Source organism: Typopeltis vanoorti, chromosome 13 (assembly GCF_054136105.1).
Source record: "Typopeltis vanoorti isolate ZY-2024b chromosome 13, IOZ_Tvanoo_1.0, whole genome shotgun sequence".
Classification (NCBI taxonomy): Eukaryota; Metazoa; Arthropoda; class Arachnida; order Uropygi; family Thelyphonidae; genus Typopeltis; species Typopeltis vanoorti.
In genome coordinates this window covers 125284949-125299323 of record NC_143561.1, presented here as the reverse complement: position 1 = coordinate 125299323, position 14375 = coordinate 125284949, and the positions used below count along the sequence as shown (strand labels likewise).

At 39.4% G+C, this 14375-nt stretch overlaps 1 protein-coding gene across 1 annotated transcript in view; it reads left to right on the top strand.

Annotated features, from left to right (window-relative positions):
* LOC150100519 (uncharacterized) overlaps window positions 1-14375 on the top strand; it is a 187153-nt gene that overhangs the window by 42457 nt on the left and 130321 nt on the right. The gene's annotated exons all lie outside the window — the stretch shown is intronic.

The window sequence follows — 14375 nt, the reverse complement described above, 5'->3', positions numbered from 1 at the left end:
TCCATAATTTTTTCCACAGTAAATAAAAATAAGTTAATCAGTCTCATATGGAGGGCAGGATTGCACATCCTACATAATGCAAAACTAGCTAGAAAACAAATACAATTAACAGTCATGCTACACAACAGCAGTAAGAGCTAGGCATCCTATTCTGTCATTTGGCTAAATCCAAAACAAGCCTACTTGGTATAGAGAGTTGCCCTAGTTTACGCTAGTTTATTATTATTTGAGACCTCCAGGGAGTCGAGAACTCATCAAGGGAGACGATGAATCGCCCAAACCAGCTGTCATATCTTCCCTTAAATTCATTCACATGAGATGCACTCGCTATCCCTTAAAGGCAAACTATTCCATTCACTCACTGCTCTCTGGGAGAAAAACTAGCTCTTATCCCTTTCTTGAATGTGAACATCCATGGATGCTCCGTGTTCTCTCTCCCCACCTTCCATATAACGAAAAATTTCATCAGATGATATTCTGTAACACCTATTCAAAAGTTTATAGACCTCTATCATATCACCCCTCTTTCGCCTGTTAACCACAGTCTGGAATCCACATACTTGCAATCTGTCCTCATTATCTAAATCTCGTAATCTAGATATAATCTTTGTAACTCTTCTTTGCACCCTTTCACAGCTTCTTTCTCTGTGCACAATAATCCAGGTGTGGTCTTATCAAAGCCTTATAAAGAGGCAAAATTACTTCCTTATCCTTACATGTCAAGATTCGTTTCAACATTGCAATTATCCTCTGAGCTTTATTTGCAACTTTTGTTATGTGACCTTTGAACTTCAAATTCTTATCCACCAATATGCCAAGATCCCTAGCCTCCTCAGTTTCTTGTAGCATAATCCTACTAATATAATATGCCACTGGAACTTTAATCATGTTAAACTGAAAGCCATTTTTGTTTGCACAAATTTCCAGCCCATTCAAATCATTTTGTAAGTGCTGAATATCAGTAGCATCCCTGATTGCCCTGCCTATCTTCACATCATTAGCAAACAATTGCACATCTGTTTAATTATTGTTCAATCTATACTGAATGAATGAAATGAATGAAAATGAATAGACATGCAGGAGTATCAAAGAGACGGGAACTTATGTGGAATTATAAGGCAGATGATTATAATAGTCTTAGACGTCAACTTCGGGAAGTTTCATGGAGGGAGGAATTGGAAGGCCGGGATATCACCAGTGCGTGGGAAATTGTGAAAGAATATTTGTTATCAGCAATGGTAAGTTGTATACCACGAGTGAAGAAGAGGGCGCAATTTGGAGTAAAGTGGATGACAAACAATATTAAACAGGAATTGCATGCGAAAAAGAGGCTATGGAAGAGATATAAGGAGACAGGTGAAGAGATACATGAGGAATATAAGACACAGGCCAGAAGAGTGACTCGTGTGGTAAGGAAAGCGAAACTGGAATATGAGAGGAGATTGGCCCTAAGATCCAAAGAAAATCCTAGGGAATTTTTTAGCTATGTGGCCAGTAGGAGGAGAAATGACTGTGGAAGAATGATATTGTGGGATAAAAATGGGAATAGAGTGACTGATGCAGAGGATATAGTGGAATTGTTCAATGAATACTTTATTGGAGTATTTCATCCTAGAGGAGTCAGTTTTAATGCTAGAGGGATAGGACTGGTACGAGGTCTGGAGGTACAGGAAGAGAGTGTGTTTCAGATACTGAGTACTCTGGATGTCAGTAAAGCTGTTGGACTGGATGGTATTTCGCCACGGGTTTTGAGAGAATGTGCTAGGGAATTGACAATACCTTTAACGTGGCTTTTCAATGAAAGTCTGGCTTTGGCAAAGGTGCCCAGGGAATGGAAGGAAGGTAAGATAGTGCCATTGCATAAGGGTGGTAACAGACTGGAAGTGTCTAATTATAGGCCAGTCTGTGTGTCATCAGTAGTTGTTAAGATCTTGGAGAAAGTAGTGAGGGACCGTGTACAGCATTGGGCAGATGAGGGTAATGTTATCTGTGAGAATCAACATGGATTTGTGAAAGGACGCTCTTGTTTTAGCAATATGCTAGCCTTTTATAATAAAGTTACAAGAGCATTAGATGAGGGAAAGGCATATACTGCAATTTTCTTAGACTTGGCGAAGGTATTTGACAGGGTGCCACATGATAAGCTGATATTTAAGTTGCAGCACATGGGTCTGGATGTCAGATTGGTCAACTGGATTCAGGATTGGCTGTCTGATAGGTATCAGAGAGTTGTGTATGGTGGAGCAGTTTCCAGGAGGCAGAGGGTTACAAGTGGGGTCCCACAGGGCTCAGTACTAGGACCTATATTGTTTAACCTTTATATCAATGACATAGCCAGTGGATTGCAGGGGGATATTCAGTTGTTTGCGGATGATGCGAAGCTTGGAAGGATTATTAGTAATAGTGCAGATGTGGTAGCCCTGCAAGAGGATTTAAATAAGCTAGATAGATGGGCAAATGAATGGGGGTGTCAGTTTAATGCAGCAAAATGTAAGGTCTTGAGGTTTGGGAAACATCGATGGGATGCTGCATACTCTATGGGAGGAGTTATACTGGAGGAAGTAGGGGAGACAAGAGATCTGGGGTTGATGATTGATAGAAACCTGAAGTTTAGGGGACATATTGCAAAGGTGGTGAAGGTAACACAGAGGATTGCTGCTATTATGAGAAGGACACTGACCTGCAGAGATAAGAGGGTTATCATTCCGTTGTATAAGTCTCTGATCAGACCACACTTGGACTATTGTTCTCAGATTTGGTCCCCAGGATTTGAAGGGGATAAATTAACTGTGGAAAGGATACAAAGACGGATGACAAAGATGGTTTCAGGACTGTACAAGGATAGTTATGAGGATCGGCTGAGAGAATGTGGACTGCAGAGTTTGGTGGATAGAAGAAGGAGAGGTGATATGATTGAGACTTTTAAACTGTTGAGAGGTGGTTACAGGGTTGACACTGGGGAGTTCTTTCGCTTGGTTGATCAGCGGGAAGGAGTGATGACAAGAGGCCATCCCTGGAAGTTACAAAAGGAAACTGTGAGCAAGAGGGTAAGGAGTGGTTTCTTTGTGTGGAGGGTGGTTGAGCCGTGGAATGCATTGCCTGATGGAGTGGTGGGAGCTAGAACGGTCAGTGGGTTTAAGGAGTGGTATGATAAACTTTGTGTTTCTCAGGGGGGGACTTCCCCTCGATGAGTCTTGACAGACTTTGTCTTAGAAAGGACCTCCCTCGATGAGTCTTTTGACTCCTTGGAGGCCTGAATAATAATAATAATAATAATAATAATAATACATTAATATAGATTAATGTATAGATTGAACAATAATGGCCCAAGGACTGGACCCTGAGGTACACCACTGATCACTTTAAATCTGGCAAATTCACACCCACTGTATACCACTTTTTGATATCTGTCTGTCAACCATCCCCTGATCCAAGTCAAACGTTTATATTCCAATCCTGTATTCTCCAGTTTATGCAACAGTCTTTCATGTGGTATCCTATCAAATGCCTTAGAAAAATCCAACATTATCATAGCGTATCCATTCCCTTTATCCAACTCGGCCATACTATTGTTATAAAATGTGAGCAAATTGCTAAAACATGACCTTCCTTCAGTAAACCCATGCTGTTCCTTGCAGAATATAGCATGTTTGTCTACCCATTTCTGTATGCTAGTTCCACTACCACACCAGAGCTACTAATAGATCGGTAGCTAGACATCAGTTTTTGCACCATCCTTGTTACAATGGAACTATCATACATTCCTTCCATTCCTGTGGTATCATTTCTGAGCTGAGATTCAATTCGGCTGAAAATTCCTTTAGCAAACGGGCTGATATTCCATCTGTCCCTATCAACAAATTCTTAACCAGGTTATGCAACAGCTCTTCAACCTCATTTTCATGAAACTAATTCTTCATCCAATGTAGCAGTACCACTGTGCACCATGTTACATACACCTAGTTGATATAACTTAGCAAAGTGAGCACTCATTAACTGAACAATCTCATTAGCTTCCAACACTCGAGTACCATCTGCATTCAATAAAGTTATTCTTTCGCATTTGTTTTTTCTTTTCCTTGCAGCATAACAAAATTCTTTTGGATTGCCTTTAGCTTTCATGGCCAATTTCTTTTCATACTCCAATTATTTAGCTTTCCACACAATCCCTCTTAGTTTTCTGGCCTGAGCCTTATATATTTGATAACTCCTCTCACTCTTATTTTCACGATATTCTTTCCACATCATCTTCTTGTGGATCTCTTGTTTAATAAGGTTGCACATCCACTTCACTCTCAACCTATTTATTCTTCAAACACTAGGGATACGTTCAGATACTGCCTCATTTAAGCACTTTTTCAAAGATTCCCATGCATTGCTAACATTTTTCCCATTCAGTAACTAATACCATGGGACCAAAGATAGTATTCTCCTATGTTAATCATAATTTCCAGCTTTGTAGTTCACCGCGTAACCTCTTTTAATCAGAGCATCAATACAATTAAATTAAAGATACCAAGAAATTATATACTTGGTTTAAACCTTTATCTAAGTGTAAGCAAGCAAGTTTGCACCTGAACTATTTTCAGGATTGGGGCAACTCGTATTAAGAAGCTATGATTTCACATCACTTGCCTTAGTACCCCATAATGCAAAGCGCATCTCCTTGGGGACATGTGCTATGCATTATGGGAAGGGTCACCACCTAGACCAGTTTCGACCTTTGAGGTCTCAATTAGGTTGGAAGCAAGTGAGTTTGTGTGAAGGCATCAATGAAGTGAGTGAGTATGAGAATGACCAAGTGAGGAATCTAGTCTATCAAGCAAAAATATTGAATAGGGTAGTCACAATTCAGAAAGTAAAGGTGGGTGGGGGGACTGAAGGGATGCTGAAGTTTCTATATACTAATGCCAGAAGTATCAAGAACAAGAGGGAGGAGATTTTGGCATTGGTTAGTGCAACCTCTCCAAAAGTTATAAGCATTAGTGAGACTTAACTAACAGCAGATGATGTAGTTTATTTATTTATTTGTGTCCGAAGCAACATAGTTCAAATACACATAAATTTACAAAAAGTAACTGATTATAAATTGAAATTAAAAAGAAAAGAAAAAACACAATTTACATCATAAGGACACAATGTAAAAGTACACTAGAAGGTCCATCAGATGATGTAGTTACAGCCATTGAATGTGAACGGTTTAGTATTTTCAAGGAAGAGAGAAAAGATAGGATTGGGGAAAGGGGGGGGGATACTGCTGATGAGAGAGAGCAGGTAATTGCAATCAAAAAGAACAGGAGACAGGAAGGAGGGTGACTGTTCATTTGAAGCAATCTGATGTGAGTTTAAGGTAAGTAAGACAAAATATACAGTTGGTTGTTGCTATAGGCCAGAGAGTTCCACAAATGATCTGGAAGACATGCATCACCAAATTAGTACAATGAGTACAGTTTGAATGATTATTAATGGGGACTTCAACTATGGAGATATAGACAGTAAGGAAGTAGAATTTATACACCTCTGACAGATAATTACTTAAGACAGCACATGATGGAGGGGACTAGGGGTGGGAGAGTATTGGACCTGGTCGTAGGATCAGAAGAGCTATCAATAACCAAGGTGACAACGTTGCCTCCAATTGGTGAAAGTGACCAAGTGGTCTTGACTTGAAAGATTGTAAAACATGAGTAATATTCTATCAAGAAGGGGTATTTGTGGAACAACGAGGCAGGTGATTATGACATGCCTGATGATGCAAAATTAGTAGAGTAATAGTTAATCAAGGTGATGTGGAAAGCTTGCAGGATGATTTAAATAGGCTGTCAGTATGGGCGAAAGTTAATGGGTGTCAGTTTAATGTCGAGAAATGTAAAGTTATGCATTTTGGGATAAATAGATTACAAGCTGTGTATCACATTGATGCCACTGTACTCCAGGAAATAGATGAAGCTAGAGATTTATGGGTGGTGGTGGTAGACATAGAATTAAAGTTTAGAGGACATGTAGTTAAGATAGCCCAGGGCCGGTTTTATCATTAGGCGAACCTAGGCAATCGCCTAGGTGTGCTAAGCTTCAGGCCACCAGACTTTGCTACATAGTTTGGGGGGGGGGGGGGGGGAATATATAGAGACAATGTATAGGGGTGCCTAAATTTTCTTTGCCTAGGGGCATCTCGAACCAGCCCTGAGGTAGCCCATAAGATTACTTTGCTGTTGAAAAACACATTAACAAGTAGAGATAAAGAAGTTGTCATTCCTCTTTATAAGTCCTTGATGTGCCCACATCTGGATTCTTCTTAGGTAGCATCTTCATATTGAAGGTTTGCAATTATGGATTTCTGCATCGCTCTATTTTCTGCCATTCTTTTGATGTTGCCATATAGTTTAGATTTCATCCATTACAGAATAACATCTGTCCATGTCCTCCCCCTTGTTCTTTTTTTCCTCTATCTTTCCTTCTAAAATTACTTTACTCAATTCTCTGGCTGACCCTCTCATTAAATGTCTGGCCATTCTCATCTTCCTCTTCATAATGTCTCTGACTAGTTGGTTCTTCATGTTCATGATTCGTAGCACCTCTACATTTGTTATTTTATCTTTCCATGAGATCTTGAGGGCTCTTCTATAGCTCTGCACCTTGAATGCTTGTATTGTTCTCATTATCCATCTGGATTACTGTGCTTAAGTCTGGTCCCCTGAGTTTCTTGGTAATAAGGAAGTAATGCAGAGGATTCAGAGGTGAGTGCCCTGTGGAATGTTTCCTATGAGGACAGATTGAAGGTGTGGATTGCAGAAGTTAGTTGATAGGAATAAAAGAGAAGATATGATAAGAAACATTTAAGTTGCTTAAAAGGCTTTATAGGATAGATGCAGGAGAAATGTTTCAGCACTTGGCTAGAGAGACTAGAATAAGGTTTCATTCCTGGAAGTTGAATAAACGTGTGGTTAGTAGGAATGTGAGGACTACGTTTTTTTTGCTTGGAGAGTGGTGAATGAGTGGAATGGTTTGCCAGAGTCAGTTGCAAGTTCTTTTTCTGTTAATAGGTTCAAGGAGAGGTATGATAGATTGTGTGGATAGATTGGGTCTCCCACGATGATTAGAAGAGCTGGTGCAATAATTAGACCATGGAAACAAATGTGCCAGAGTTCCAAAGCTCATCCCGATTGGCATGGTTGTAGTACCACAGGATACAAGGCTGTAATACAATACAATGACTGGGAGAAGGCTTATCTGTAACAAAGGAGATAGGGACAAAGTTATGGTTAGACTTGTCAAGTGGGGATCTAACATCAACAGTATTTGGAGGGAGAACTGGTTAAAAAAAGTCCAAGGTATTGGACAAATGAAGAGGATTTTCTGGAATACCGATCGGTGGGTGGACAATTTGTGCTAAATTATTGCTGATAGCAAAAGTTAAGTTCCTTTACCAGATTGGTCTGTAAAGTTGGAGAACAGAAGCCAGCGAAAATTGACTGGTTTATTAATTGATTTCTCTTATCATGGCTAACTCCATCCTTATGTAATGAATCATTATGCCCACTTTCAACTAATCAGAATCCTGCTCATGCTGAGAATAAAGTTCATTAAAGGGGAATTATTAATTCTCTTGCACATTCTCTTCAGCACCTATGATATCTCATCCACTTCTCTTCTTTCATCTAGTTCCTCCACATTAACCAGAAAGCTGATTGGTCTCCTTCGGTATATATATACCTTAAAGTGATCACTCATCAGCTTAGCTATTTCTAGCACAGCCTATAGTTTTCTGCCATCTAAGATTTTTCATGGTCATTCTTGCTTTTGCTTCCTTCATAGCAAAAACATTCTTGAATTTCCCTTTGTATATTTGACAAACTTTTCGTATCCTGATTTTGCATTTCTAACCCTGTCACCTTCCTAGCCTACTTTTTTTACACTGCATCTAGTCATCACTGTTCTCTCAGTTCTGTATTCACAACATTTCCTCTTTATACATCCTTTAATTTAAGGTATTGTTCATCCATTTTAACCCCATCCCCCATGCAATTTATTCTCCTAACTCCAGGGATGCAGTTAGGCATAGTTTACAAGCAATTTTGACTACTGAAATAAAGAACCATAAGGCTTCACTTCAGCAATGCAAAAATTATAAAAATTAACTGGATATTAAATCCGGCATTATTTCAAAGCTGAATATAGAAACTATAAAAGTTTCGTAACGAAATTTGACCTTAGAGCTTATGGGAATACACTCACTGGAATTTATGAGTTGCCCTAGCCGGATCGTTATGTCTAAGGTTTCACTGGCATGTCAGGCCAGTGAAACCTTATCAAAATGGACCAATAGGAGGGAATATATGGATGCTTGGGCATAGCGATCATCTCTCCTATAAGGTCCAGCTAGGGCAACTCGTGAATTCCAGCGAGTGTATTCCCGTAAGCTCTCTGGTCAAATTTCATTACGAAACTTTTATAGTTTCTATATTCCGCTTTGAAATAATGCTGGATTTAATATCCACTTAATTTTTATAATTTTTGCATTGCCGAAGTGAAGCCTTTTGGCTCTTTATTTTAATAAATACTTTTACGCACCGACTGAGAGTTCACTTACGACAAATATGCCTTTCCGACATTTCAAGCTCCTTAGTATTGAAAGAGAGTTTTTGCTCTCTTAGGTTTCTACCTGGTCTCTGATGAAAACTAACCAGTTTAAAACAGCTGTCAGGCCAGTGAAACCTTATCAAAATGGACCAATAGGAGGGGAATATATGGATGCTTGGGCATAGCGATCATCTCTCCTATAAGATCCAGCTAGGGCAACTCTTAAATGCCTGCGAGTGTATTCCCGTAACTCTCTGGTCAAATTTCATTACGAAACTTTTATAGTTTCTATATTCGGCTTTGAAATAATGCTGGATTTAATATCCACTTAATTTTTATAAATTTTGACTTCTTCCCATGTACTGTTAATTCATCTACCATGCACTTTCTCATGCAAGAATTTCAGGTTGCCCTCTCAGTTTATCATAATCACCTATTTGTAGTTCCAGTTATAACCTTTCTTAATCAAAACTCTCATGATTTGCATCTCCCAAATAAAACCGCATGCCTGATCACTTGATTATTTGGGAGCGATTCTCAGATGCTGCCTAGATTCAATACTCTTGCAGTGTGAATGTCTTGACTCACGTGCTGTTTATGGTAATTTTATCATATTTTGCAGGCTCCTCCATAGAGTCAAGGACTCATTAATGATGTCCTCTTCTAGGTAATGCAACCTAAATACTCATCTTTCCTTAAAAGCATTCATTAAAGAGGCATTTGCAATATTCACTAGTATTATAGGCCATTTGATACATTTACTATGTGCCATAATCGTGGCTTTTCTTGTCTGAATAAAAAAAAATTCCCACCATTCTCAGGGTAGGCTATTCTATATGTTGATAGTTTTTCCACTTGGTTATACTATAAATTAAAGATGTCAAATTGTATTCTTGGTGTAATCCTTTATCCATGTGTAAGCAAACAAAGTTTGTGTGTGAAGTAACTTCACGACTGGGTAACTCGTATATAGAAACTAATGACTTCATATTATTTGCCTTAATATTCTTCACATGAATTTCTTGGCATCTTTAATTTTTAGGCTATTCTATACTCTCCTTCTCCCTTTCACTCTCTGTCATAACAATCTCAATCTCTCACCTTAGTCATTTGTCAAAGCTCTCATGCAACCACCCTGTCATACCTAGTTTCCCTGATTACCTATATTTACTCCTTCACACTGAACAACAATTTTTCCAAGTACCTAACACCAAATCCATTTAAGTGTAATCTGTTCTGCATGCTAATCCTTTCTACCATCAGAAAAACTCCATACATCAACTGTCCATAGTTTCATATCTTCTCTTATAAACATACTTATCTTCTTTGAGTTTGTTCTGACTAATAGCATGTCGGCCCTCTAGCACAAATAACAGCCTGTACTCTCGTAGGCATTGACTCTACGAGATGCCTGAGATAATTGTAGCTATGCCATAACTGTGCCTTAGACATCGGTCCTGGATACATGAATCTGATGTCTCTCTCTATGGCATCCCAGAGTGATTTGATCAGAGTTAAATCCAGGGACCTTGGGGGCCACTGAATTGTCCCAAACTCAGATGAGTGTTCCTCAAGCCATGCTTGGATGGTTGCAGCATAATAATGTCCTGGTGAAAAAGACCATCTGCTGCAGGATGCACGAAGGCCATGAAAGTGTGTAGGTGATTAGCCAACACATTCTGGTAGTTCACAGCATTTAAGGATCTCTGTGGGCATACTAAAGAATCTAATGTGTTACAGAAGGTTACCCAAACCATCACAGAGCCACCACCTCCTTGAGAAGAGCCGACTGACATGATGATGATGCCATGGCCTCATTCAGTCGCCCACCAATCAGCTCAGTACAACTGATAACGGGATTCATTACACCACACAACTCAGATTCCACTCTGCAGAGATCCAGTTTTGATGCCCCATGAGGTTCAAAATTAGGGAATTGGCTCCCATAGCTCCATGGTATGCAGAGTACACTGTAGCGTTCACTTGCTGATACTGGTTGGACCTCCCACATTGAAATTAGATGTCATTTGTGCCACCATTTCCCTGCAGTTGGTTTGTATGAACCTGGACAGTCTACAGTGATGGTATACTCACAGTAGACCCTAGATACGGTTGTCCTCAAGAACCCTAGGCAATAGAATGAACCATCTGTCTTGTGTCAATACATCCATGATCAAAGTTGCTAAGATTGCCACATTTACTCATGTTCGGCGATTGTGATACATTGTTGGGAAGCCCGATGTTTGCCTATTTATCATCTGCGTTCTGCTTGGGTACATTTCACTCTGTGTGTGGGGGGGGGGGAATGCAAGTGTTAACTTCCCATCACCCCTATCTCTATGTTTTGTCAATTGAGCATACTATCATATCTTCGACTTGTTCTATCTGCTTGCATATGGCCTCAGTAATATCACCTGGAAAACATATTTCTGTTGCTCCTTCTAGTGCATTCCTAAAGTATGAATTGTAGTACTTGTAATATACTATTACTAGATTCAAAGGGAATCTGTAGTATCATTGATTAATGTAATCATTTCACAAATTTTCATGCTAGTCCTAGTGCACAAATCTCTGTTTGTGGAAAGAGCTACAAAAGGATATTTCAGCTCCTTTTGTAGATTTCCTAATATCTATCCCTCAGATTTCTATTTTATATTATGAAATACTCATCACAGCCATAAAATTTAAAATTTCTGTCATCATACCAAACTCTACTCTTTCTGCTATACACTACTTCCATATTAAGTTACATAATATGGAAGTAGTTTTTACAGCCCTCGAAGCCATGTTAGCTTTCAGGAATGTGGAGCAGAGTGGGGCTTCTGACATAATCTCCAATCCTCACTTTCATGTGGTGCACCCCGTTAGTAGGTATTTACTAGGTACTGAACGAACAAGGATGGGCTGGCAATTTGAGATTTAGGCAACTAATTTGTACTTTCTACTGGCTTAAACCATAAATGCATATGACAGTACGACATAATGAGATTTCATGCCAGCTGGGAAGTCATCTGGTTAAACAAGGAGTTCGCTGTTTTTGTCAGGGAACCAGGGTGAACAGTGATAACTAATAATTAAGGAATTGACAGTGTACACTAGAATATAAATTAAATAAACTTTAATATATACTTTCCGATATTTCGGCAAACGTTACATTGCCATCTTCTTGAGAACTTAATACAAAGATACGTGCACACAAGTACTACATAACAGCAAATGAGAACCAAAGCTAGGAAGCTAACGTTTTCCTAAAGTCCTGATGGTGCCCCTGGCGGGCTATATTGGTAGTTCCTGGGCTATATTGGTAGTTCCATTTATCAGAAGAATTAGAGCCCTTTTTGGGCTCTAGTTCTTCTGATAAATGTTTCCCAAATTTGGGGCAGTCTCATGCATCCAAATTTGTTGAGGTTTGGCATGTTCCTAAGGGCTGAGGCTGATTCCATGAATAGTCTTTCATATTTGAACTTACTGCAGTGTATTACTGTGGCTTTCTTCCATCTTATTCTGTGGCGAGTATCCAGAGCGTGGTCTGCAAGCCCAGGGTGGCAGATGTAATCCTTGTGTTCTGAGATTCTGATATCTGCTGTCCTGCCTGTTTGGCCAAAGAAAGACAATTTACAGCTGCAAGGGACCCAGTATACACCAGGTAGGTCTAGGGGAAGTGGTTGGTCTTTAGTGGAGCGGACAAGGGATGCCAATTTTCTATGTGGTCTGTAACAAGTGGTCAAGTCATGTTTTTTTAAGATTTTGTTGATTTTTTCCGAGGTGCCTCGGGCGTAGGGAATGGTGATGGATTTAGAGTAATCTTTTTTGTGAATGGGGGGGGGGGGGGGTTGTGAATAACTGGTTTAAGTATTTTTTGGATTCTTTTGGAGGGGGTAGCCATTGGCTGAGAAAGTGTCACGGATGTGATTTAGTTCAGTGGTTAGGGCTTGATCATTTGAACAGATTATTTTTGCCCTGTTGAAAGTGTCTTAATAACTCCATATTGTTGTGAGTAGGGGGGGGGGGGGTGATGAGAGTGTTGGTGAATGTATCTGCCTGTATGGGTGGGTGTTCTATAAACTGAGAAAACCAAGGTTCCATCAGGTTGGCGGGTGACTAGTGTGTCTAGGAAGGGGAGGTTATTGTTTTCCTCTTTTTCCAGGGTGAACTTGATTCTAGGGTGTCATCATCATCATCATCATCATCAAATTCCTGCCATGTACCCTCAAGGGGTGTACAGGATATGACAGTACTACATGAAAAAATTACATCATTACTAACTTCCTATCTACAATTTTCCTCCAAATCAGTCTGTTACTTGTCAAGACTCCAACATTATCAGATCTTATATTTCTATCGTCTAAGGCACTTTGTACCGTATCAATCCACCTATATCTTGGTCTTCCTCTGGGTCGTTTTCCTGTAAACCTGGCAGAGAACACTTGTTTTGCTAATCTTTCCTCTCCCATTCTATTTAAGTGACCATACCATCTGAGATTAGCTCTGCTAACGCATTCCTGGATGCTGACAATGTCAAGTTCTTTCCTAATATCCTCATTTTTAATATGATATTGCCATTGATGCCATCTGTTCACGCCTCTAATCTTTCTCAGGACTCTCATATCTGCGGTCTCTAGTCTTTGGTCAAGTGTTTTACTTCTGACCCAGCTCTCAGATCCATAAGTTAAAATTGGTTTGAACACAGTTTTGTATACAGCTAATTTAGTGTTCCGACTAATTTCTTTCTTATTCCATATGAATTTATTCAATTGACTTCCCACGATACCAGCTTTGCTGATTCTGTTGTCTATTTCTATATTTAGTTTACCATCTTCAGTAAAAATTGTGCCCAAGTAGCTAAAATGTTTTACTTGTTCCACAGGTTCTCCATTCACAACACAGTTGACGTTTTCAATGATTCTGCCTATTTTCATTGTCTTTGTCTTTTTATTGCTAACCTTCATACCATATCTATTACAACAGCTATTCAATTTAGTCAGAGAATCTTGCAGACTTGTAGCGGATTTATTTAGAAGTATAACATCATCCGCATAAAGCAAAGAGCTGACATTAACATCTCCAATTTTGATATCAGGTTTAATACCACATTCCTTCATAATGTGATCCATATAGATAATGAATAACAGAGGGGATAATGTACATCCTTGTCTCACACCAGATTTAACATTAAACCATCTTCCTGTACTTCCTTCAATTCTAACTGCTGACTCACAACTCAAATACAGACTAAGTATTGCTTGATATAATGCCCCATTGACACCATATAACTGCAGCGTATTGAATAGCTTCTCTCTTGGCACCTTGTCATATGCCTTTTCCAAATCAACAAAACTTAAATACAGATCTTTGTTATATTCCCATGCTTTCTCGACTATTTGTCGTAAAGTGAAGATCTGATCCTGACAGCCTCTATTTGGCCTGAATCCAGCTTGTTCTTCACCAAGCTTTTCTTCCACAATTCTTCTCAACCGTTTCTCAAGTATACTTGCATAGATCTTGCCAGGAACACTCAGTAGGGAAATACCTCTGTAATTCTCACATTCAGTTTTATTTCCCTTTTTATATATGGGTACTATGAGAGCTCTACTCCAATCATAAGGAATTCGTCCCTCTGTCCAGGCTTTCTGAACTATGCAGTGCAGCCACTGTAAGACTCTTATACCACCATACTTAAGCATTTCTGGTCGAATATCATCTACTCCAGCTGCCTTTCCACATTTCAAGCCTTTGATGGCTTTTTCTACTTCAAGTATGGATATGTATTCCTGACTGCATGCCTGGTCAGTGTT